At 38.7% G+C, this 25960-nt stretch overlaps 1 long non-coding RNA gene across 1 annotated transcript in view; it reads left to right on the top strand.

Moving 5' to 3' along the window:
- The window catches only part of LOC144245949 (uncharacterized), a 373861-nt gene that overhangs the window by 37730 nt on the left and 310171 nt on the right, over positions 1-25960 (top strand). The window lies entirely within an intron of this gene.

Raw genomic sequence — 25960 nt, 5'->3', positions numbered from 1 at the left:
AACCTGGCCTTGAACACTTCCAGAGATGGGGTACCCACAACTTCTCTGGGAAAACTAGATGCAATCTAGAGTCTGGTACAAGAATCCTATGAATTTCATCAGTTAAAATAGTAAAACGCATCAATTTTTTTCCTGGGGTTTCCTTTGCAGTATAAGAATCAATCAGACATGGCTTTTAAACTGTAAAAAAAGTATGCTGAAAACTCCAACTGGGAAATGGACTAATAGCTGTTCCTTCAGGATGCTTACAAATTGTTTACTCTTTTGCTTTGTTTTAGGAACAGAATGATGTTTCTATGAAAGTCTTAAAGTTTTATGAGCTTGCTATGTTTGAAATATACTTAAACATGTAGTTTGTGTGCGATTTACATTTCCGGTAAAATCATGAGTATTTTTAAAGGTATGTTCTTTCTCCACTGAAAGATGTTCTCTATCTATAATTAGACACAGCTTGTTAGAGGGTTTGGAGCTCACACCTGGGTTCAGACCTCTGATTTGCTGTGTCTGCATTACAAGAACTGCAAAGGGGATAGTTATTGAGTCATAGAATGACATTAAAGATGGTCTAGTTCCAATCATCCTCATAGTAAGATTTTTCTCGTTATCTGACCTTTAGAGCTCCCTAAGATGCTGAACTTGCTTGGAGCATCCTAATACTGTTTAGGGCAAGGATATTTTTTCATCTCATTGTTTGTCATGGTTTTGGCTGGCGTAGTGTAAATATTTTTTTTTCTCAGGTGCTGGTACAGTGCTGTGTTTTGGATTCAGTATGAAGGTAATATTGATAACACACTGATGTTTTGGTTGTTACTGAGATGTTCTTGCACAAAGTCAGGGACATTTCAGTGTCTCATGCTCTGCCAAGAAGCAGGTGCACAAGAATCTCCGAGGAAGCATGGTTAGGGGATGACCTGAATTCACCAAAAGGATATTCCTACTAAAGAATGTCATGCTCAGTGTTAAATGGAGTAGGGAGCGTGGTGGTCGCAGCTCAGGGAAGTGCTGGACATCAGTCAATGGGTGATGAGCACTTGTACTGTGCATCACTCTGCTTTGAGTTTTATTCCTCTCATTTTAATTACAATTATTTTGTTATTATAATATCTTACTTTGCTTCAATTATCAAAACTGTTCCTATCTCAGCCCACGAGGCTTACTTTTCCCCCCTCGATTCACGGTTGGGGTGAGCGGCGGTCGGGCTGGGGCGGCCCCTCCTGCCCCGTCTCCGCGTCCCCCCGGCCACCCCGCGCCGCTCCCGCCGGCCCGGGCGTCCCTCCCGAAGCCACCAGATGTCGCCAGCATCCCTCTGGAAAAGCTGCCGGGCTCGGGATGCGGGCTGAGGGATGTGGGATGCAGGGTGAGGGATGTGGGATGCAGGGTGAGGGATGTGGGATGCGGGGTGAGGGATGTGGGATGCAGGGTGAGGGATGTGGGATGCGGGGTGAGGGATGTGGGATGCGGGGTGAGGGATGTGGGATGCGGGCTGAGGGATGTGGGATGCAGGGTGAGGGATGTGGGATGCAGGGTGAGGGATGTGGATGCGGGGTGAGGCTTGTGAGATGCGGGGTGAGGGATGTGGGATGCGGGCTGAGGGATGTGGGATGCGGGCTCAGGGATGTGGGATGCGGGGTAAAGGATGTGGGATGCGGGGTGAGGGATGTGGGATGCAGGGTGAGGGATGTGAGATGCGGGGTGAGGGATGTGGGATGTGGGATGCGGACCGGGGCTGGGCAGCCTCGGGGCCGCTCCAGCGCTGCCGCCCATGGCAGGACGGGACGTTCCGGGAATTTGGAAACCCTCCTGGCCCGGCTGGGACCGGCTGCTGGCAGGGAAGGGGCAGCTGGGGGCCGCTGGCTTCAGCGGGTTTTGCTTCTGCAAATCCACACCTGTAGGTTTTGCTGAGGACACGAGTATGGCAAATTTTGAGTAAAATAGTAATAATTTTGCTTATCATAACCGTGACCCCTCTGTGCTCAGGCTGGAACTCTGCTCCAGCCAGTGTGACACAGGGACAGAAGATGAGAACAGAGAGCCCAGCAGGTCATGACCCCGAGGCACTTTATCCCTCAGGAGCCTCCAAGCCCAGGTCCTTTGTTAAATTGTTCCATCATCCACTGAGGACCAAAATGCTCCCTGAGCATCAATATCCATTTTAAAGGATGATCTTTTGCTTTCTCTGCTTTTGTTGTGAAAGAAGGTGGTCATGGACATTAAAGACCCACAGTCCCGAGTCGTAAGTCCATGTTGTTCATTTCCTGAATCCCTGTAATTGCTTATTTCTTATTCTGGAATCAAATTCTGTATCCTCAACCTCCAATATATGGCTTTTTCTTCTTTAGTGCCTATTTCTCAGCTAGCTTTTCATCTCACCTGATCCCTTCATCCTGCTTTTATCACTATTTCTTAATTTTTTTTTATTATTATTTTCCTTATCGGGGTTAGTCTGGAATTCTAGATAGGAGCCTTGCCTAGTTTTTTTCTTCTGATCTAAACTTTGGCACAGAGCTAGTGTTAGACCATTTTTCTTTAGTTGAGGGAGGGGTTTTCTGTGTTTAATTCCAGATGCTCTTGCCCCAGTGTTTTTTGTGTCAACTTTTTTCTCTTTAGAAAAATCTTGCAGCAATCTATATCTCATTGCAGCAATGAGATATAGAATGCAAATCAGAAGCAGCGTGTTATTTTAAATTGTGTAACAGCAAAGAACAGCACTGTGCTCAACATTTTTAGTTGCTATAATATGCTTTTTTTCTATGCATTCTTATTAAAAGCTAATATTTAAAAGTGTAAATGGGAGAAAAAATAGATCATGTTTGTTGCTTATCTTTTTCAATATGCAAAACTGGATGGGAACAGAGACAAATACAGATAATTAGATAAATGATACATTATTGATGCACTAGGATATGGCTTCTGCTTAAATAATTCCAGCTGGAATGATGACCGTCTCAGTCACATTGAAAGCAGGAAAAAATGCAGTGGATGAATATCTCACAGTTCTAATTTTGAGCTGATATAAACCATCATCCCAAAGGGCATGTCACTTGAACTTACTCCTCCTTTCCCCTCAAATTCACTGTCTTTTTTCTTAACATGATTTCCTTGACATAAAAGGTTAACTCAAGAAAAAATAAAAAAGAAAAGAAGGAAAAGAACAAATGGGACTCAAAGACTGTCTTCTGGCACGACTTGTGGAAAGACTGTGTCTAATTCTATTTTAGGGACCTCATCTGTAACCTTTGATATCACCTGGATGCAGCACAACCATGTACAGCCCTTCTGCAGCTGACAGCAGCTCTGTGCTGGGCTCAGTGCCTACAAAGTTATTGGGGTACCTGCCCATACAGCATCACCTGTGCTGGAGGACAGCTGAGCCATCTCCTTCTGCACCCATCAGTCCTGGCAGGAGAGTGTCTGGGGAAACCTATGGAGCTGCAGCTTAAGCTGCTGAATTTCTGGACAGCACCTTCTGCTGACTATATAAACAGCCCTATGATGTGTATTTTCTGATCTCTGAATGCTTGAGTAGGGTGTTTGAATGTTATTTTAACATGGGTTTTTTTTTTTTGTTTTTTATCCTTAATGGAGTATTTATTATACACTCCTGTATCTGTTGTGCCTTTAGTTCCACTGTTCTCTGGTGTACAGTGCATGTTTACTTGTCTTTGTTTGAAATAATATATAAATAAATTAGGCAACGTGCACTGTCAAACAGCAGTGCTCTGTGGTTTGCAATCCTTGCAAATTGTGCCAAATCCCGTTATTGAGCTAGAAGCCTATAGCTGCTCCTTTTGTCTCCTTTCTGTTGCACAACCAGGAACCTGTTCAGTGATACTGTTGGATGTCAGAGATGTGGAAGATGTTCAAGGCCAGAGGGTGCTGAGCTAAATATTCACTCCCAAGTGTTGCAGAAACATGTCAAAAAGCATTTCGTGGGTGAGAAATGCCTTATTCTTTGAAACTGAATGTTTGACAGGACAGGTTGGTTTGAGAGAAGTTATTTAGAAGACAAACAGGTGTGAAAAGTACCTGCAGGCCTTAGGGTTTCAGTGTTCAAAATTCAGAGCTCCAATAGACAAGAGTTACAAGGTTTTTGGTCACTGCTCTGTGGTACTGGAGGTCTTTCAGGTTCACCTGAGCCCACTCTTGGGGGACAGCAGGGAAAAAATTAGACTCTTACCATCAGCCTTTGGACATTCTCAGACCTCCTGAGCCTTCTGGAAGTGCTGACCTCCAGGGTGGCTAAATCAGCACAAACTGGCTGTGTAGCTGGGCTGGATTTCTTAGATTACATGTCAGGTTGACAAAATAAAGTCAAGTCAATAAGGAGGCCTGAGGCTAAAACTGAAATATTGCTTTACAGTCCTGAAATGAAAATGCCCTTATTGCAATACAGACTAGAAGTAATGATGGTCTTCAAAGCACCTTATCCTCTCACCATGCTGGGCTACCTCCTCCTGCAGTATCTCTGGAGAGGAGGTGTCCATGCTCTGCAAACAAAACTGTTTAGCAGGTTCATTCAGTCCTGCTGGCTTGAGTTGGATTTATTCTGTTTTTGAGATTTTAGTCTCAGAAAGGTGGGCTGTAGTTGTCCCAAAAGCTATCCTATTCAATGACATTGAAAAGGTATCTTCCTATGATAAGCTGAAATAAACCATAATGAGCCAAGAACTACTTTAATGTAATCTATATTTCTGAAGAAATCTCAAAGAAAATATGTCATCAACCACCTTTATAATAGAGCATCACATAGTCATTGTCTGTGAATGTCTTAATATAATAAATCATCAGTGGAAAGCAAACAGTGCATTGTCCACCTTCATTTTCTGTCTTCTGGAGCTCTAAGAGAATTAAATAAACATTTATTAAATGCTCCTATGAGAAAATTATTAAAAAAAGTTGAGTGGCTTGTCCCACAGAAACAGGATGGATATTATAGGGCAAAAAATAGCCTTGTGTCCTGCAAAGTGTCATAAAACCAGAATAAATCGTACCAGCTATTTCAAAACCTTGATATAACTTAAACTTTATTCAAAATATTTATATTCTTCACCTACTGTGTTCTCCAAAGAGGCATCTTAGTTTCAAATGTATTTTCAGATTGTAAATAGTGGCATGAGATGATGAAAATTCAGGTTTTCCCCCTAAATAAAAGGTTCAATGAAATATGCCCTAAGGACACTGAGCTGCTTGAAGAGTTACTGGGCTGTGCCTTGATCTGCAGCAGCTGCTATAGTTAAACATGCTGTATCATGATTTCTGGGATCTTAGCAGTGGGGATAAAGCCAGGCAAGTGATAATAGAAGTATCTGTAAATAAAAACAGACTGGTGGAGGTAGGGTCACTCCAAACAGAAGCAATGCATGCTGTTCAGCTGAGCAAATATCAGTCACACAATGCAGCTGACACGAGACTAGCCATAATTAATGGGATTAATAAGGTAATCCAACTGTTAAAATATAAAGTGGTTAATTCCTGTGACATCTGAATTTGGTTTAACCTGTGAATAGCAGTTAATTTTAGAAAAAAATCTTCCATAACAGTGCAGAGTATTTAGGGTAACTCACCAAAACAAGCATTTACTAGTAAATAAAAATAAACAAAAGCAATATTAATTTTCTTTATGCTTCCCCAGTGTCAATATTAAACATGTTCTATTGTTCTGACATCTGGGCCATTAAATAGATAAAGATAATAGGGACTGGAAAAATGGCCAGCCAAGCTACCCATGAAGTTGGGGTATTATGAAATACTGATTGCAACTATGATGCCTGAATTTGAATTTGTAATTGAGCCTCTGGAGGTAAAAAAAAAAAAAAAAAAAAAAAAAAAAAAAAAAAAAAAATCCAACCCAACAGTGACAAAAAACATTCCCTTAAAAAACCCCAATTTCTCCAGAAACTCAGTCAAAAACCAACATAACTGTATAAGCAAAGAGGAATTTGTGCATCCAGTTCTGTATTCCTCAGTATCAGCTTTTGGAGCATAGCATAGCATGTGTTTAGTAAACCAAGCCAGATTTTTGACTTGGTTGGCACATGAGGTCAGTTCGCTTTTGCTGCCTGTGAAGTGTGTGGGATAAACAAAGCAGCAATAAGCAATGGAGTGGAGAGCTGTGTACATGCATTTCCCACACAGGACAGAATGGATTTCTGCAGGATGTAAATGCTCTTCTGACAATGAGGCTGTTTGGTTTCTTTCTCTCTCTTTACTTCAGGGTCTCTAAAGAATGCACTAATTTATCCTTATGACCTGTTTTATGATTTTACCACCTATCTTTTCTTTCATTCCTATGCATGTATATATATGAACATTTCCTTCATACAATGTTACAAGTGCTTTTAGTTCTCTTTGTATGGAGTCCTCCAAAACTCACAACACTAATGTTCAAGGGCACAAGCTTGATAACAGCAAAAAGTTACATCACTTTTGATTTTTTTTTTGTCATTTACATCAGTTTCCCAAATAACTTATAACTTATATTCTCTGGATGTACCTGAAGTCAAACTAATCACTAAGACTAATTTTATAAAACACACAAAGTCTCTTTACTTCCATGCATGGGGGTTTCTAAAATGTGAATCACTTCTTTATCATGTGGGGGACTGCACACCAGAACAGGTTGTCCAGAGAGGCTGTGGAGCCTCCCTCACCAGAGATATTCAAGAACTGTCTGGAAACCATCCTGTGCTGTATGCTCTGGAATGACCCTTGAACAGGGAGGTTGGACCAGGTGATCCCCATGGTGCCTTCCAGTGTGACCCATTCTGATTCTGTGAAAGACTGGAGACCCAAGAGGGCTTGAGTCATACACCTACAAATAGTATCTTTTACAGATACATAGAGATGTAGGTAAGCAATCTCACACAGAATACCATGTGTGATGACTGTCATTTTAGCTTTTTACAAGTCTAAAATCTAAGAATTAAGTCTCAGTGTACCAGTTTCATGGTGTCAGTGCTGTGTCCACAATAAACACCTTGGCGAAGTAATAAGGGTGACATTTAAACTGCTTATTTACACAAGAGGGATTGTATGTGGTGTGCAAAAGCATGAGTTTGCAGTGAATGAGGCACTCTGTGCTAACTCCCATGGTGCTGCTGGTGAGGGCTGCCTATCCCCACTCCACTTGCAGAAGTGGGGCCTTTGAGGGGACAGCAGGAGAGACAAACCCTAAGAAGGACAGGAAGAAGCAATATGCCTTCAAAAAGGATGCATCTTCACAGTCCATTGGTCCTGCCAGAATGCCTTTAACACCTGTCAGAGCTGTCACAGTGTGTCCCTGCCTGCACGGGACTCACTGCTATCCTCGGCTCTCGCCGCAGGGCTGGGGCTGGGGCTGCTCTGCAGGGATCCCTGGTTCCCACTGCCGGAGCTGTAACAGGCCCCACGCAGCCTGGAGGAGGGGGTTTTGGTTCCTGGATGAAAGTGCAGTTGATTTAAACCTGTTTTGACAAAGCAAAATGTGTTTTTTGTGAAAGCACATACAAACTGTAATGACAGAGCAGTTAGGGTAATAGTGGAGCCAGTGCAACAGACTTGCTTGATTTGACTTGATCCAAGAGCCCAACGTACCCACGGAACAAACCAGATGAGAAGATTCCCCCAGCCTTCCCCTTTTATCATTTTGGGACTTAGTACATTCTGCTGCTTTAGCTCTTCTAAAACCAGTAAGTGCCAGTTTAGCTTAAAGTGGACCTTTCTTCCCTACCTGTCTGTAATGGTATTACCTATGGCAAAGTCTAATTTTCTGCTTGTTTCTAAGTTGAGTGATACAGATTATTGTCTCAATTCGCTGCATTTTCAATATGTACATTCGATTTAATGTGTAAAATAATGACTTAATTAACTCTTAGTTGCTCTTATTTTTTATTTTGCTGGCTTCTCAGAACTTCAGTGCTGTTTTTCCATGAACTGTTAATAATTCAATTCTGTCTTTATAAGCTAGTCTTGTGATACAGACAAAAATATTTTCTCAGATGCCACAGATATGGCTCATTTTATGCAAAATGTCTGTTGTGCTTATTACACAATAAGCAAGTACCCATCCTTGCAAAACCTGGTGCTGCCTTCACTGTGAGGAGAGGAGGGCTGGGCACCTCCTTGTTGTGACTCTTCACTATCAGGAGTCAGGCTGGCAGCAGGAGATGGCTGATTGTCACTGGGAAAGTTGTGGTACTCTTGAAGACAAGCCGTTAGCTCACAGTAAATGAGCTCATGGCGCTATTTGGGGGGTGGTGGCATCAACTCACAACTAAATGAGAGACTTTGAGTTGTCTGGAGGAGAGGGCTGAAGAAGCTGCCTTTGTTAGAGAAAGAGAGCCTTGGCTAGGGTCTGGTGGAACTTGTGAATGCGGTCTGAGAGCCTCATCCAGGTAATTAGGTGCTGAAAGCAGACTATCATTGCATGCTGAGCCATGTGCATACCCACCTGGTGTTACACTGATGTGAGCTGCCACCTCACTGAGTGACGAACATGTGCATAATATCATCCCGTTTTGAAAGGATGTTAACAGAGCTGTATCTATTTTGATTTTTTTCTATTGTCTTGAATATTACAAAATTAGGCGTGCTTCAGCTTTTGGATCAGTTGTTTAACAGATGTTTGCTCCTTGGGTGAATGGCAGGACCTTTTGTTTGCTTACCTATTTTGCTAGTGGTCTGCTTTGCACCCATGACAATATACGGCTAACAGAAGAGAAACTGGAATGTAGGCAGCTGGAAAAGTTGTCTTCCTCACCAAGTACCTGGGCTGTAAATGACTGCAGACACTTAATCATGGTGGGTGCTCTGTACAGCAGCTGTTCAGAGTGTCAGCACAAGTTGGCACTTTGTCAGTAACACTGAGCTAACTATTGATGATAAGATAATGCTCTACTGGTCTTCTCTTCAGGAAAAGGTGTAATGGTACCTCAAGGCACAAAACACAGAGGACATAACTGTGAGGTAACTGGACAGAAGTTTACTGCTCCATGTCATACTGTTACAGATTCTTATTTGTAACAAACACTAATTCAGACTGACCTGACGGCTGAAAGGTATCAAAAGAAGATAATGACATCTTTGTATAAAGTCGTGCTTGTTGTTCGCTAGTCTGGAAATTTTCAAGAAAGAGAGAGGGAAAAATGTCTAAGTAAAAAATGTGACTGATATGGAAGAGGACACTTCAGGAAATAGGTGCACCTCAGGTCTGTAAGCTTACCTACTATAGTGTGAAGAAGCATGAATGCCAGATAATGAAATGTAATGAAAAGTCTGGCCAAACAAAGGCAGGGCCTGTGGGAGGCACCACCATGAAGACCTGTTTGAGTATATTCAGTTCAGTACTTTTTGTAAAAAAAATGGCTTGTGCCATTTTTTTTTTTTTTTTGCCTTTTTTTTTCATTAAAACTTTAAAAAATACTTTAGGAGTGTTTTTCAGGATTGTCATTTAAAACCTTGTACTGATGTGTCTACTGTAAGTCTCTATTAAATTATAGTTGTTCATCTTTTAAAGACAAGGCAAACAAAGAAGTGGAGGAGAGAGAGTCAGAGACTAAAATAGGATGATAAATTCATTCCTGTTTTACTTATAATTTTTCATTTTTCATTCAAGTTTGATGTTCACAGAATGTACTTTCCCTTTGCTTTTTCTTTTGATTAACCTGTCAGCATAATGGTGCTCTTCATTAGACATAAGCATACATAAATATTTAATTTGATAGAGAAAACCAGTTGCCTGCCTTGTCCTGCACTGAAACAAGTCAAAAGATATCTCTATGGGAAAACTTAGAGAGAGTGGAAGCAGCATTGCTGAAAGCAGTGTCCTTACACCTTCTGGTAACAAAGAACTTACTCCAGATAGTGAGCACAAGGAGTAGTAAACAGTTTGTTCCTGGATGTCTTCTGAAATACTGAAAGGATTTGCTGATTTTATGAACTCCTTCTACACAGCTAAAGCTCTGCCTGTTTCTCATCTGTACCTGAGATGCTTTGGTGACACAGTCAGCATGCTTATAAAGTGACATATGTATATGGAGAGAGATGTGTCACTGTCCCTGACAGAGAAAATATGCAGGTGGCATTTTTTCTTCAGTGTTTGCTCTTCATGTCTGTTCTTGCTTATTCTTCCATCAGCCACTGTTTTCCAGCATTTTTTCAACCCCCAAGATCAGTGTCTAACCTGAAACAGTGAACTAATTGTAACCCAATTGCAAACTCCATATTCCCTCCCCCTTCCTTCATTAAATGTGTTTGCATCAGACAGGAATATAAGGAGGTAGCTTTTCTGTAGCTTTGAACTTTTGCAGCTACTATTAGACATTTGGATGTTTGGGCACTCGGCACCTCAGAAAATCCTATTTCAGGTGTTTAAAGTAATCTTTTTTTGCTGAGTTGCTTCAAGCTGTGCAAAAGCAGCTAAACTGAGTGTATATTTTTCAGTGACACTTGGAATTAGTAGATTTACATGAAGACCATTTTCACAACAAGGAAGTTAAATTAAAATGTTTTAGATCTACATATGTGAGCTTTGAAAAACTGTAAATGTAAGACATAGATAAGTAAAGCAAATCTGTCAGGAAAAGAGTCTGTACTATACCTTAGTGTTACGTGAAACACATCAAACAGTTTCTTGCACTGGGACTTTAACATCAGTACCTTAACACTAGTAAATACTCTGCTTTACTAGAAATCAAATGTTGGTTTAATAACTGTGGTGACCTGCTGCCTGCAGCTAGGACATTTCCCTTGGCACCACGAAATGCAGACATTGCATGAATTCCTGATTCATTGCTTTGAATCATCCCTCCTGTGATGTCTATGCCAGACTACCAGAGGATCTCCAGCTGCCTCACAGCCATTAAGGCACCTGTGGAGTAGCCAGTGAATAAGTTATGTTACCTCTTTTTGAGATAAGGTAGGCATGGGAGACAAAGATGCCTTAAAGGACATGCTGAAAGACACAGAAAATTTTTGTTGTGTAGCCAACTGTTCCACTGGCTCCAGCCCCAACATTTCATTATGAGACTCCTCATGGTGAACAGGAAAATGGACTAGGCACATGGAATCTCATGCTGGCCTATAGTAATAAAAATCATTACCCTGTTGTTTCATAGTTGAAAAGGTCACAAAGTAGCAGAACAATTGACTTATTTTAGTTTGGAAACTCTGTCCTCTTCCTTGGCACTTTCCTAGAGGTAGTGTTAGGTGACCCTGCTTCCCAGCTTCCAGTACCAACCTGGGCTGAACAGGCAAAGGTTACATTTCTGTCCCTTGTTTTGTGTATTGGCTTCCTTGAAACAGCAGGAAGAACACCACAAAGTGTAGCAGATTCAATGTTTTGGCATGAGTATGGCAGGAGTATTTTATTTTATTTTTCAGTGAGATTCCACTTAGGTTGTTTGAATATTTTCTTCCCCTCTGCATTTCTTTAATGTGGTTATTTTAAAATATTCTTTGATCATGCTGCCTTAATGTTGTTTATCTAACAGAGAGTAGCCCTTTGTCTCACATGAGCAGGTTTGCTCCCTCCCTGCCTTGACACATGCTGCCGAACCCAGCTGATTTCTTGCTGTGCAGCAGATCTATTCCTAGTTTTATGAGTGAAAGGGCTGTTTGCCTTGTGGAGTCCAGCAGGGCTAATAGCATATTTTTTTTCCCCCTGAGCTATTATCCCATTTGATTACTACCTGCCTTTTTTTACTATTTTGTAGGCTATTTACATGGTCAGCTGGTAAGTGATAGGTAAGCTTATTACTAATTGAATTCCATTTTTAGGAGTGCAATTTGGGATGGACAGACCCCATATTAGGCAACAAAAATAATTTCCCAGGAACATGTAGGTTCTGACTCACATCAGTTATCAGGTTGAACAGCAAACTCCATGTGCTGTGTTACTTCATACAAAATATTCCCCTCCAAGAAGCAGCACTGTTCTTTATGGCCGAAGGTTCTGGAAAGATGATACAGCCTTGAATAGGGAAGGTACAGCTGAGGTTGTATATTCACTCAGCTACTCCTCTGTGTCAAAGCACTCAGTTTCCAGGAGCAGACAGCTATAATTTTAACTCTTGACACTTACAATCAAAACCTCTTTACACATTTTTTCCAAGCTCACAATCAGCTATGTTTGGTCCCCATTGCTTCCATAGAAAATTTTGGGTAGGAGAGGTACTGATGATAGGCTTTCAAAAAAAAAAAAGGTTAAAAATGGTTAATCATTATCCAGCCACCAACATTAGAGGCAAACTTTAGAAGCTTCTGATAAAGACCCATCTAGCCCCACATTCCCACTGCTGAGGAGGAAGCTTCCTTCACTCATTCAGATCATGGTCAGCAGTGCTTCAGTGGTTAATTTTGTTTGATAAATTGAGTTTTCCTTAATAAACTTACTCACTTCAGATCAGTCAGTTGTGACAGGTTGATTCACCTTGTTTTTATGTTTATACTGTATTTTCAGAATGCCCATTCAGACCTCAACTGTCCTGATCCTTGTATTCAAAGCTGAAACTTTGAAACATCCAAGGTTACTCCCAGTGCTTTCTCATAAACCTTTCATCAGTGAGGATAATAACATTGAAGAGTTCCTTGGAGGGTGTAATAAACATTATGAGTGCAGGACTTTTGCTGTAGGAGTCTGACCAATGTTTTTGGCCCATGTCCTATCTACTGACCAATCCAAGATCAATCACTTTGCTCATCTTGCCCTCTGTATTGAGCTGTTGACTACTGAAAAATAGAAGAAATCTACTTTAATAATTGAAGATGCTTATGGGAAGAAGAGAATAAAAGGGATAGAATGAAAAAGAATAAAAGGAAAATAAAAATAGAAGAAAAAGAGAGAAAAATCCAGATGGGAGAAGCTCATGATTGAGTAAATTTAATTTAATTTAGTTTCATTTTGTTTCATTTAATTTCATTTTATTTCTTTATTTTTCCCATCAGAAATATCTCTGATAATATAATACCAAATTAAGAAGCTCAACACCTTTCTTTATTTTGAAAGTTTTTATATCTAAGCAGCAAATAACGTCTAGATGCTATTTTCATTGTATTGGTATTACTAATGTTTTAAATCTAATTAACAAAATAAATACATCAGGAAAATGAGAAAGATAATGTACCAGCTCCTTTTTGGATTGAGACTTATTCTTTCCAACATGTCCCATGTGAAGTAACTATGTGGGCCAAGAGAAGAGAAATTGTATGGAATGCTGGTTCTTTCCACATCAATGTTTTGCCGTGAATTTTAATGGTAGAAGATTTATCTTAGCAGTCCCAGGTTTACTGCCCCTCCCAATGTATCTTGTGTCAGGTTCTTGTTGTTTTCTGAGGTAATTCACCATAATTCTAAGTGTTAGAGTCTCCAAAGCTTGTTCCTCTGAACTTTACAACTGTTTCTACTTGGTTAGCTTCTTGTATCACTGAGAATTGTGCACCAGTGCTGACAATGCTTCTGTTTTTAAGCCTTGATTAGTGGTGATGTAATTAACAACAGAGATCGACACAGCTCTGTGATTAGTCACAGAGTTATCAGTCCTTGCAGTGAATGAGGTAGCCTACATCTCAAAATGGTGTTTCAGGCTCTCTTCAGATTCAGGAAGGCATCTTCAGAAATTCATTATTCAAAAAATATTTCAAAAATTGTTCTTGCGATCTAACCACTTTCTTAGCAAAACAAAGGGGGGAAAGGGTGTAAAAGCCAACCTAACCATCATAATTTTGTCTTTTTAAAAAGGAGGGAAAGAAAGGGGAAGTTTTAGTGATCCAATCAGATTCTTGCTGTAAATGCACACTTTATGAAAGTATGATTTATGAGCTATAATATAAATGAAATAAAGATAGAACATAGCTACATAATGACCTAATCCAGCATCCCTGAGACCAAGAGAAAACAATTAAGCATTGTTGCATTAATATGAGTTGAAACAGAAGTACTGTTAGTAGTCAAATTGGAAAGTCTACCTTAAAACAGCTGCAATTAGCTGTTGCAATGAACTTGCTGGACAATTTTCTGTCCTTATCTTTTAATTGTTCTTTCCACCCTTCCTTCCTTTTCTTTTGCATTGAGAGAAACAATGCAAGACATTTATTTTCAGGATTTTGAAGAGAGCTATTATTCATTTATCCTTAAAGAAGGTGTCAGTACTTTGCACAATGAGCTCTTGCTCATTTGCAGAAGAATTTTAGTCCTGTTGAACTCTGAAACATCACTATTTTATGTATTAAAAAACCCCAAATATATCTGATTTTAGTCCTCAAATAAACAGAAATAAACATTTTAGTCCTTACTAAAACATAAATAGCACTGAAAGACATTGACATTGGAGACACAATCCTCTTATTAGTATTCAAATAAATCATCTAGCCTTTGGGACTTCCTGGATGTGTAGTCTTTATACATTCAGTTTGGGTAATCTCTTTTGTAAATCAGAACTCGTTTTTGGGTCTTTCTGAGGCTGAATCCTGTTGTGGTCAACAGGAAATTTCTCTCCCTGGGACCAAAGTATGGCCGAGAATTACATAAAAGCCCAAAGTACAAAGAAATAATTCATGGGAGTTTAAAACCATGGTAAATATTTTGTCACCTTGGCCTTGCTTCTTTGGCTCGGTTTTTTTCTAGTCACTACCCCACCTGGCTCCTGCAGTTGCTATCTCATACTCCCTTTGCAGTTCTTTTGCACAATGGTGGCAAAAGGGTTCAGAATGAATTAATCTTGTTTGAGGTCTCCAGGCCTTACTGCTGATGCTCTGCATACTTGTTTCTCTTCAGATAGTGTTAATCTAGGACTGCAGCATTCTCCTTCTGAGTGAGGGAAAGAAAACTCAAATTGATGGTCAATTCTCTCTTGTATTTTTAAGAATAACTGCATTATTATTCTCTGCCCCTTGAAACCTGGCTGCTTTTTCAGTATGACAGCAGGTCTAGGATTCAATTTTAGCTTGCTTGCTTTGATAATTGAGCAATTCTCAGGGTAGTTTTCTTTTTACCACAGAGCTGCTGGAGCTCTGCAGAGCTTCTGCTCCTGAAAGAGGCAGCTTTGACCATGAAGATGCAAGAGATAGCAGGAGATGGTTAGGCTCCAGAGAAAGACCACATTGTCCAAATTTGGCAATGGTTACCTTTGATCCTGATATGAATCCTCTGCTATTGGAGTGCAGTAAAAAGTCTCAACCGGTTCTGATTTTCTAGCTAGCAAAATGGAGATGAAGGTTTGTTGGACTTCTCATTTGAAGACTCTTGGAAAGTTATAATTCAAGGAATTTCCCTCTAGTTAATGAAGTATTTTGAAATGGAACTCCCCAGACCTCTAAGACAGCTCGTTAATTTTTAAATAAGCCATCATAAAAGGTCCTAGAATAACTTAGAGCAAACAAATTTTAACTTCCCCAAAATTTTCCTCATAAGTAAAACACAAGAGGTTTTATATGTATGGAGAATACAAGAAGAATGCATAAAAGTAAGTACAGTATTTTGGACGTATTTTACATTTGTACCCACAGGCCACTGTTAGTCTATCTGTGTTTGGATGAGCGTTTTGAGGAAAAATTTGAAAAAAATCATTTGGGTTGTTTTGTTATCATTCATGCAGGGGTCAACCAAACCATAAAAATTGTAAAAAGCACATAAGAAAAATCACTTGAAAAAAGTGCACTTTCTGCAAAAAGAAGTCATGTTCTGAATGATGCAAGCACTGGCGACATCTCTTAATCTTTGGCTTTGTGTGCTTATAATTTTCGAATCCCTTCTTAAAATAGTACATTAGTTTAATACCAGCTAGTTACTGTATCCAAAAAGTTTTGTTTTCTTTCTTAAGAAACTTTAGTTTGTTTGGCTTTGGGTCTGGTTTGGGTGTTTTTTGTTTTTTTTTTTTTTTAATATGGCAAAGAAAACTGTGCAGAACAAAAGGGTACACTTCAGTGCATCAAAGCAGTCTCAATTTTTGCCACTAGCATGGTGGCTGCAACTATGCTGAAGCACTCACATGCCATAAGAAGAGAAAAGGAAAATCTCATCAGTGACAGCTGTACAGGGATGATTTTTCACTCATTGGAGAGACTGTCATAACTCACAGTCCTAAGAGAGTGCCTGTTTCTCACTGTCACTGGTGAGATAAGCTATATTTAATGCTGCAACATCAAAGCTGCCAATTTTACATTTGCATTGAGTGCTACAGTTACGAATTAAATACACTGCCTGCCTGGTTTTGGTTTGCGCAGAGTAAACAAAATTTTGACTTAGTTTACATTTTTGATGTAATTACATTAGAAGGAAAAAAGGGCCTACTCAGAAAAAGTTTCAAAGTGTGGGGTTTGGCATTTTAGGAACACTAGACAGGTGTGGGTTTAAATTATGTGAATTTATATTTTACAAGCAAAGCTACACAGAAATATATGCATGAGTGTATTGAGGTCAGTCATTTTCTGCAAATTACTATAGAGTATCCTTGGATAGCTCAGTGCTAAATGTAAAAGAAAATCAACAACTCATCTGCTGTACCTAGTATTGAAAAAAGGAATTTTTATTATTGGTGATGGAGATGAAATATATATATGTGACTGTAAGCAATGGCAGGGTATGATTAGAATATCCTGGTTGATTATCTGTTTGTTTAGATGAGGAAAAATACATCAAGTTCCTTTTAGGTGGTGGACTATATAACAAAGTACCGATCAGGATTTTCTTTAAAGGACTAGTGAAGTAATTGAAAACACTGGATAGAGTCTGTTGTACTAGGACAGCATAAATCTAAAGTACGGGAGACAAACATACAATGGTTACACTTTTTCACATCCATGTGTCCTATGTCTGAACTATTTATTAACTGAAATGTGAATGGGCAATGAAGGGCCAATTTATATGTTACACCAAGAGATGTATTATAACTGCCTTAGACATTGATTTCCTTCCTTTGCCTATTCTTGATTGGGATATACACACATAGAACAGCAATAATGTGGGGTTTCCTTATCAGATCTTGGATATTTCCCCAGACTGTCTGCAACCATTAACCTTGCATATTATCTGACTTTAGTGATTAGTACAAGCCACATAAAACCGTATTGATGGCCTGCCCTGGGTTAGAATGGTGTGCTGAATTATTGGAGGTTAGATTTTGCTGACTTTGTGATACAAATGATAGTATTATGCTAGTCCTGTGAAATTGCTAATTTGTCATTTCTTTCATGGTGTAGTCAATGATGTGGTACTAATGAATGAGCCACATAATTGTGTGATACTGAACTGCAGCTTCTTGCCTTCTGCGTCTGTGTTAAGAGGAAGCGAATGTCAAGTCTCTCTTTGTTCACTCACTAGTTCCTCTTGCATTTCTGTGCCCTACTGCTAGATGATCAGAAACTGTTTCTGCTTAAGGTTATTGCACTTCTGTTCATAAGCCTAATTTTGTTTGGTTGAGCCCTTTACTTTTATGAGAGGCTTTTGGTAGGATTCTGTCACTTCCTTATTCATGTGGTTCAGCAGCGAGAGGTGCGCGCTGCATCTGCAGTGAACTTCAGCCAATGAAGTCCTGAAATGCTCCAGGATCTTATGGTTGCTGCCATTCTGAGATCCCCTCAAGAATTTTTTTTCAGTGCACATTTCAGAGACCATCCAGCAAAGTGTGCCTCCAAAAGGACTTGGAAGATAAACTGAAGTGGGTGAATTTGGTCAGTGTTTCAAACATATTTTTTGTCTACTGTTCTATTTGTCATTAAGTACAAGGAGACCTAACTGAACCAGATGAACACATCTCAGTGCTCAAGGAAAATCCTTTTCATCCTTATCATTAATTTGGTTTTCCTGTCTATTTTTTATTCCCTTCTTCTTATTCTCTAAAAACTTTAATACAAAGAAAAATTAGGATCATGGTAGAAAGGGGAAAATAAGAAAAAAAGCCCCACATACAAAAGGGGACTAAGTATTTTCTTTTAATTGATAAAACAGGGTTCAAAAGTACAATTCCAGCTTGTGTTATTAAATGCTTTTTAATGCTTACAAAATCATATAATATTTTATGTTGGAAGGGACATTAAAAATTATCTAGGTCCAAGGCATTGATGAAATAACTGTACAGATACATCTTTTTTTTCCAACTGGCATCAAAAAGCAGTTGGGTCAGACCTTTAGTTTACTTGTGTCATTGTGGACATCCCTAGCAGCCTGAAGTGAGGCACATTCTCCTGCAGTGAGGGCTGTGGGGCAACACCAGCTCTGGCACTGCTGCCCTCAGGAGCATTATGACAGCCGCAGGCCATCTAGTGTTGTACCTAAAATTCTAGCTTCAGAAAACAAAGTAAATATTGGAGAGTCTCAGCCTGCATTAAAATAAGACAGAAAGATGGATATAGAAAAGGGAATAGTATTTGTTGTGAGGAAAAAAAAAGAAAACTAATCATGCTTGGTTGAGGAATTTGAAAAACAGACCCAACTGGATATTGAAGGCTTTGAAACCCAAAAAGAATATGCAGTCGAGATAGAGCATTTACATTATTATAAATATTTTAAAATTTGGTTTATGCTATTTAGATTTATGCTTGTAGTAGGCTGTGTTGATGAATTTAACAGATTTGAAGTTTAGAATCTACTTTAGTGCTGCATTGTTTGGTCTGATGTTAGTCTATCATCACTGAGTTCAAAACAATGAACGCCTCCCCTAGCTGGTCTGAGAATTTTAATCCTGAGTAAGTAACTTTGGAAATCAGTTTTTTAGCCTTTTTAATGTAAAATAGAAATATCAATATTTGTTAATGTCTGAAAAGTGTTTTTCAGTTTTATATAAGAATGACTCATATTTAATTATAAGCACCTTCAGTCTTTTTAGTCTCATAATTCTGTTCCCTGATCCTTTACCATGTGCAGCTCACAGTGCTGTAATGAGCTTTCACTGATGCCATAGCTATATTTCTTAAAATTACACCAGTATAAATAATCTTCTTTGGTAACAAACTGTGTATTTTTTGCACTGGTTTTCAAGTCAGTACTCATGCTATTCTAAAATGTATTGTTAATTTATGTCTGATACCCTCCTCCTGCCGCCTTGCCTTTCCATGGATAAAGATGAGCAGGAGCTGGACTCTTGAAGACTTGCAGTCATTCTTTCAAGACTTATTCTCATGTTGCTGAGCCCCACCAAAGCCAAGCTGAGTCTCATGATAACATGAATCATCAGCTGTAGTCTGGGAAACACATAATCTGTACACTATGTCCCTACCCTTGGGCATAAGCTGCAAAAAATTATCTCTAAAAATTGATGAAAAGGTAGCTGGGTCTTTCACCAAATCTGCTCATTCAGACTGTACGTATTGCTGATGAGTCTTGCTGTTGTGATGGCAGAGGATTCAAAGGAAACTGGCTTGTTAATGGTTTATTTGAATCAAGAAAGGATATTTTTGACCTGAAATACTGTGCATTACTTGTTCAACTGATAAAAGAGGTTCCGTTGTAGCTACAAATTATCTATTTTGTCCACAGTAAAATATAAACCACTTCTCTTGGAGGAAAATACAGCACCATAAATAATTAAAACTATTCCAATTGACTTTTTTGATCAATTTTAATCTGAACTTAAATCACAATGGTCAGCTGTTTTATTTATTTTTTTAATTACTGATTATTTAGAGAGATTTCTCTAAGCAATTACTAGTTAATATCCTTAATAGCCAGTTTTACATGTAGACCACTGCTATGTTGCTTCTGGCCCTGCTTGAGAAATATAATACACTCAGTATCAGATCACGTCCTGTATGTCCCCAGTATTAAAGAGAACAAAATGAAAGTAATATGAATTTCACTGATAAGGACCACTTTTCCTATGATTATAGTTCTATCAAAATGCACCAGCTAATATTAAACACAGCTTTACGTACCTTTGAAATAATGCAATTATATATGAGAAACCTTGCTTCTGTGGTTGAGACAATGAGATCCGCCCCATGATCTTATAGGCAGAAGTCCACTTTTTTGGATCCAGAGAGGGTTTTTCCTCTTCTTGGTATTATTGAAACTATGTGAGGCAACAGCCCTTTATTTTCCTGGAGGGTTGTAGTTGTTCTGCCAGTGATGCTTGGGTTACATATTAAATGACCTTGTGCAGGTTCCTGTTTTATTGTAATCAACCATTTAGCAGCAGCTGGATGGTATATTTATGCTTCACAGTTAGCTGTTTTACTGACATTAAAGAACTATAGACCTTCTATATGCATTATTGTTTATCAAACCATGTTTGAAAAAAATTGTCTACTGCATTTTATTGATGGGAGTTTCTGGCTAACAGCACTTTAAATAAGTGGAAAATGCTCAGTTATCACCCAATGTGAACAGGATCAATAATAGTTTAGTAGTGTCTGATAATTGCAGTGGCTGTTATATACAAGAGCTTGCATCTTCTTGAGTGACTCTTATCAATCTATTGTCCATCATCATCTGATAATCAGACTGAAAATATAGTAGGGAATTATCCTTTTTTTGAATCTAGCTTGTGAAAAACATTTGAAATAATGGTAAAAAAATTCTCATTGTTCCACTCAGTGGGGAGAAAAATTTAGTATCTGTGTGACTATGGTGAAAAAGGGACAAAAAAAATCCAGTGTGCACTTTTTAAGTAGAAAAATGTGTATAGCACAATTATATGAGGGCAAAATATTTTTGCAATATTTGGAGATGGTCTTAAAATGTTTGCAGTTCTATTCTGAAGGAGTCATGACCCTCTGTTACTCTCAGGACTATGGTGGTGATTAGAAAAGGAACCACAGGACAAGATGGCAAGAAAGGTATGCTAGAGTGCAGCAGAGTGAAGCTCTTGTTTCTTTGTTCCCAGGGGCAGCAGCAGCTTCCCTTCACAGCACAAGCAACCCAATACTGTGACAGCGTGTGGCTTTTTGTGTTCCCTCCTGCTCTTGGAAGTAATCTTGCTCTTGGACACAGAGTTCACTTGCAAAGCCAGAAATATTTACCTCCCCTTCCTATGGCTTTTTTTAATACTCTAATTATCTGATTGCTTATGCTTCTCTCTTCATTTGCCTTCCCCGTTTTTAATTTATATTTTACCTTGTTACTTGCAAAAACATACACACACACACACACAAAAAAAAAAAAAAAAAAAAAAAAAAAAAAAAAAAAAAGCCTGACCATCTTTGGTTTCATGGCCTTTATTCTCTGCTGACAACATGCAGATTTTCCAGGAATCTGTCTGGGCACAGGTTTTCATATTGCTCTGCTCCATTAGCTAAGAGAATGCTTTGTCTCTTTTTGCATACTTGTTCTAGGAATTAAGAAAACAAACAAATAAATAAAGCAGTTACATTTTATGGGTTTCTGTAGGTCAGGGGCTCTACAAGTATGTTCTGTTATTAAAAGAACTTGATGGTTGCTGTGTTGTCTACCACCATCAGCATCATGTTTTCTTTGGGATAAATTTACAGATTTGATGTCTGTTTTATCAGGCCACCTCTTTGGCAGACACATAAGCTGGGGGCAGAAGCACAACCTTGCACGCTTGTCTTGCTCCTTACTGTTGTACTTCTAATTGTGAATAGTAAAAAAATAGTTGTACATAGTAATAAGACCTTTATCTTTGTCATCTTAAAGTCAAGCAAGATGGCTCCTTTAGCATCCCCTTGTACATCAGGTGCTCCAGCCAACTGGCCATTTTGGTTTCTCTGTGCTGGAATTGCTCCAGTTATGTCAATGTCATTCTTCTACCACTGATGGGGTCTCACCTGTGCTGAGTAGAAGGGACAGACCAGCTCCCTTGACCTGTGGGTTGTCCTCTTGCTCGTGCAACCCAATATTTAGTTGTTCTTCACTGCAAAGACTAACACCTCAAGTTCAAATGAACATGCTATGTATGATGTGAGGGCATAAATTGTGTTCAATTATATCTAGTCTTTGGCAGCAAGGTTGTGATTTTTGAGAATTTTTCAGAAGTATTAGAACAAGTAATATCCTAGACTACTGTATTCAGAGTATCTCAGTTTAGAACATACTGAATAATTTTTGTAGAAATCTTAAGTAATATATAAGCCAAAAGCTTCAGTTACCCTGCTTATACCATCTTTGATAAACTCTTTTGTCTAGTTTTGAATAAAAACTTTATTTCTGCTATATGGCTTACAGTATGAAAAATTGAGTTAAATACAGTAGTTTTGCACCTTGGCATGCAAATACCCTCTCTTTCTTTTAATTTATTTAAATGGCAGTTTCAGAATTGAATGTGGTCTGATCTCCTGGGAAATTCAGAATACAGAGAAATTACAACAACCACAATTCCCCGAGAAAGAACTTTTGACTGAGCGAATAAGAAACTTAACCTCCCCTGTTTGACTGAGAAAGATTCCAAACTGAAGAGTGTGGGTCTCTATTCAGGTAGACAGCGTGGCTGCATCCAGACCAGTTAAGTAACGGTTTTGCCTAGTCTTTTTATCTTGTAATTGATTTTCCTCTAGTTCCTACTGATTACAATTTCATTTTTCCTCTGCAGAGGAAAATTTTCATTGCAGAGGAAAATTTCATTTTTCCTCTGCAGCTTTGTCATGGAAGGTGGGAGTAAGTTCCTTCTGGACCTAGTCTCTGCTCATCCCAGAGCTGCAGTGCAATATTGAACTTACCTTCTCCCATTTTTTATCAAGGACTGCCAGTCTGTCTAATGCAAGGCATTGAACAATCTGAGCATGAATATGGGGTTTCAGCAGACCCATACAAGAAGCTGCCTTCAACCTCTAGGACCAGCCCTTTCTACCATCTTTGTTGTCCAGTATGTTGACAGCCTGATCTCTGGTATCCAGAAAGGCAATGGAAGTTGTGCTCTTCTATTTTAAATCTGGATAAATGGGTGTCAATTATCAATCTTACAACTGACCTCCAGGATAAACACTATATTCTAAGAGCATTGAAAGGTTTTCCATTGTTCATGTCCTTCACAGAACCTTCACCAACCAAAGAATGGTTAGGTTGGAAGAGATCTTAAAGATATCTGGTTCTAACTCACCTGCCATGCACAGGGACACCTTCCACAAAACCAGATAGCTCAAAATCCATCCAGCCTGGTCTTGTACACCTCCAGAGATGGGGCATCTACAGCTTGTCTGGGGAACCTGTTCCAGTGTCTCATCACCTTCACAGTAAACAGTTACTTCCCAATATCTAATTTGAACCTCCTCTCTTTCAGTTGGAAGTCATGCCCCTTGTCTTATCATTGCCTTACAATTTTCATGCCCTTGTAAAGTGTCTCTCTCCAGCTTTAGGGCAGAATAGGCTATGCAAGTAACCCCAAGGCCCCTCTGAGTTAATAGTTTCCCTTTCAAGACAGGGTGCAGTTCACAGGGGATGAAGAACAATACAAAAATGCAGCTAAACTAGAACTGGGTAAAGGTTTTTATGCTAAAGGGCTAAAGGAAACATAATTACTCTTAAGGAGCAATTCCAGGTTTTAACCATTTCATCAGGAGTCATGAAAGCAGTAAATGGCAATTTTACAATTATTACTTTTAGAATAGGGATTTCTCCCTGGCACTGGCACCTTTGTTTGTTTGTTTGTTTGTTTAGAAATGGAAAGCTCCTATAACATAGGTGATGCACAACAGGACACCAGCTGACATCCAGATATGTTACAGTCATATATTCTGTCTATAATTAAAATTTTCTTTCAAAACTCATAGTATCCAGTAGAGGTTTTAGTAAAAATTTCTTTAGGTAAGTTTATAGATGTTTATCAGTTAACAAAAATTCATTCTATTTAGGTGACTAATCTTTTCAACAACCCTTATGTCCATTTTTAGAATCTAATCCCCTGAGATATAGCATTAATTTATTTCACATGGTCTAAGGTCTGGGGCAGTTTTTTTTGTTTTTCTTTGCTTTGTTTTTTGAAGTTGGGAAGCTATGAAATGCCCCTCATGTTCTTTACATGACTATTATTTATCACTTATTAATGGTCCATCAGCCCCTATCTTCCAGAGTTGTGGTGTGCACTGGAGCACTGCTCCCTTATTCATGGCATTTCTACAGAAGATGGAGTTGAAGTATCTCTATCCAGCCTTACTCCAAGTTGGTACTGAAGACTGCCATTTCTTAGGCACCATTCATCATCCAGCTTGACATCCGCTGAGACAATTTCCTGCAGCTGCAATTAATATTCTGATTAATTTATTTATTTAATAATTCTGGCTGCTCAACAAGATCAGACAGATTTGCTATGGAGTCTCCTGGGAAAACACCAATATTAAGAAGTTAGATGTGTCCTTGTGTGAGGTTTCACCATAACTAAAGTACTGTGTAACATTTAGGGCTCACAGAAAACATCACAGAAATTTAATTGTTTTGCAAGCAGACTCGTTCAGAGCAAAACTGGGTCTGGATAAAACTTCTGTTACTTTTAGTTTTCAACTGATTTGCAGCAGGGAGATGTGTAACTATCTCAAACAACTATAGGTTAAAAAATTCAAGAAAAGCATTTTCTGTTTTGTCACACACATTTCATTGATACATGAAGTAATATACCTTTGTGAAGCAGGTACATACACTAATGGGAGCTTTAACTGTTGATTTCTCTGTTTCTGTCACCATTATATTATTACTTAATCACAGCTTTTGTCAAATTTACCCAAGAGTATTTTTAATAGAAGCATAAAAGAAATTCAGTTCTGGGTATGAAAAGAAAAGGAATTGAGGTCCAGTCTCTTTGGCAAATATTCTGTAACAAACTCATTCTTTAAAGGCATTTCACATAGTTCTGAGAGAATTAAACAAATGCTTCAGGATAATTCTGGTCTTTCAGATAAATACGCAGTTAGATATGATTTACATTCGGTGATGTTACTTTACATATGAAGATATGTGAAGCATTCCCAAGGAGTAAGAACAGATCTGTATAACTGAAGAGACTTTTACCAAGCCCATGCTCCCCACCATTAAACAATAACCGAGAAATGATGTGTGTTAGAGCTTTTGTGATATGTTTGAGAGCCTTTCTTACAAATTATGAATAAAATTAACTGCTACTCCTTCTCAAGCATGCTATGATGTTTTTGGACACCAATATATCAAGGTTTTTCACATGACAGCATACTAGTACATGTATATAATTAAAATTCACGAGACACAAATAAACATATCTAAGAACAAATAGGTAATTGATTTTTTTAACTGAAGAGTTAAAAAAGTAAATAGAATAATTATTAATACATCTGGTTTTGGATTTGTGAAATAAAAATTAGGAATGTCCTATTAATGAAGTGTGGGAAGAATTTTTTTGATACATAATTTTTTAAAATAAAGTTTTTATTTGCATATATCACAGAATCATTTAGGATTAAAAAGACCTTCAATATCATTGAGTACAACCTTTTATTGATCATTACCTCATCAACTAGACCATGGCACTAAGTGCCACATCTAGTTGATTCCTGAGCACTGCCAGGGATGGCAACTCCACCACATCCATGGGCAGCTTATTCCAAAGTTTAACATACCTTTCTGTGAAGAAATTCTTACTGATATCCAACCTAAACCTCTCATCCTGAAATTAGCTGCCTGGAAGAAGAGTCTGAGCCCCACCTGGCTACAATCTTTCAGGTGGTTGTACAGGATTGATAAGGTCTCCCCAGAGCTGTCTTTTCTGTAGGATAAATAACCCCAGTCCCCTAGATATGCTTATCCCTGGCATCCCTTAATATTATTTAAGATGCACAAAGAGCACAAAAGTGGTGGGAACTATGGTAAGTTTGGGGTTTTTTCCTGAAAAGCAGCATAGCAGATAAATGAATGGACAATAATGAGTCTTTCCAAGCCATTCCAAAATCCTTTCTTCAATGGATTCACTCCTTTAATATGAGTGAAGATGTACCAGGTGAATAAAGACTGTAGGAATGACTCCCTTTTGACAGCAACATATCCAAGAGACCTCTCCCTCAATGCTGCCATAATGAAAATATGTTTTCTTTTTGGCACATCTAATTACCTGTTTATACTTTGAAAATCATTCTGAGA

The sequence above is a fragment of the Lonchura striata genome, chromosome 2 (genome assembly GCF_046129695.1).
Source record: "Lonchura striata isolate bLonStr1 chromosome 2, bLonStr1.mat, whole genome shotgun sequence".
In the NCBI taxonomy this organism is placed as follows: Eukaryota; Metazoa; Chordata; class Aves; order Passeriformes; family Estrildidae; genus Lonchura; species Lonchura striata.
Note: the sequence above shows the minus strand (reverse complement) of the source record. Positions and strands in the feature narration are given on the sequence as shown.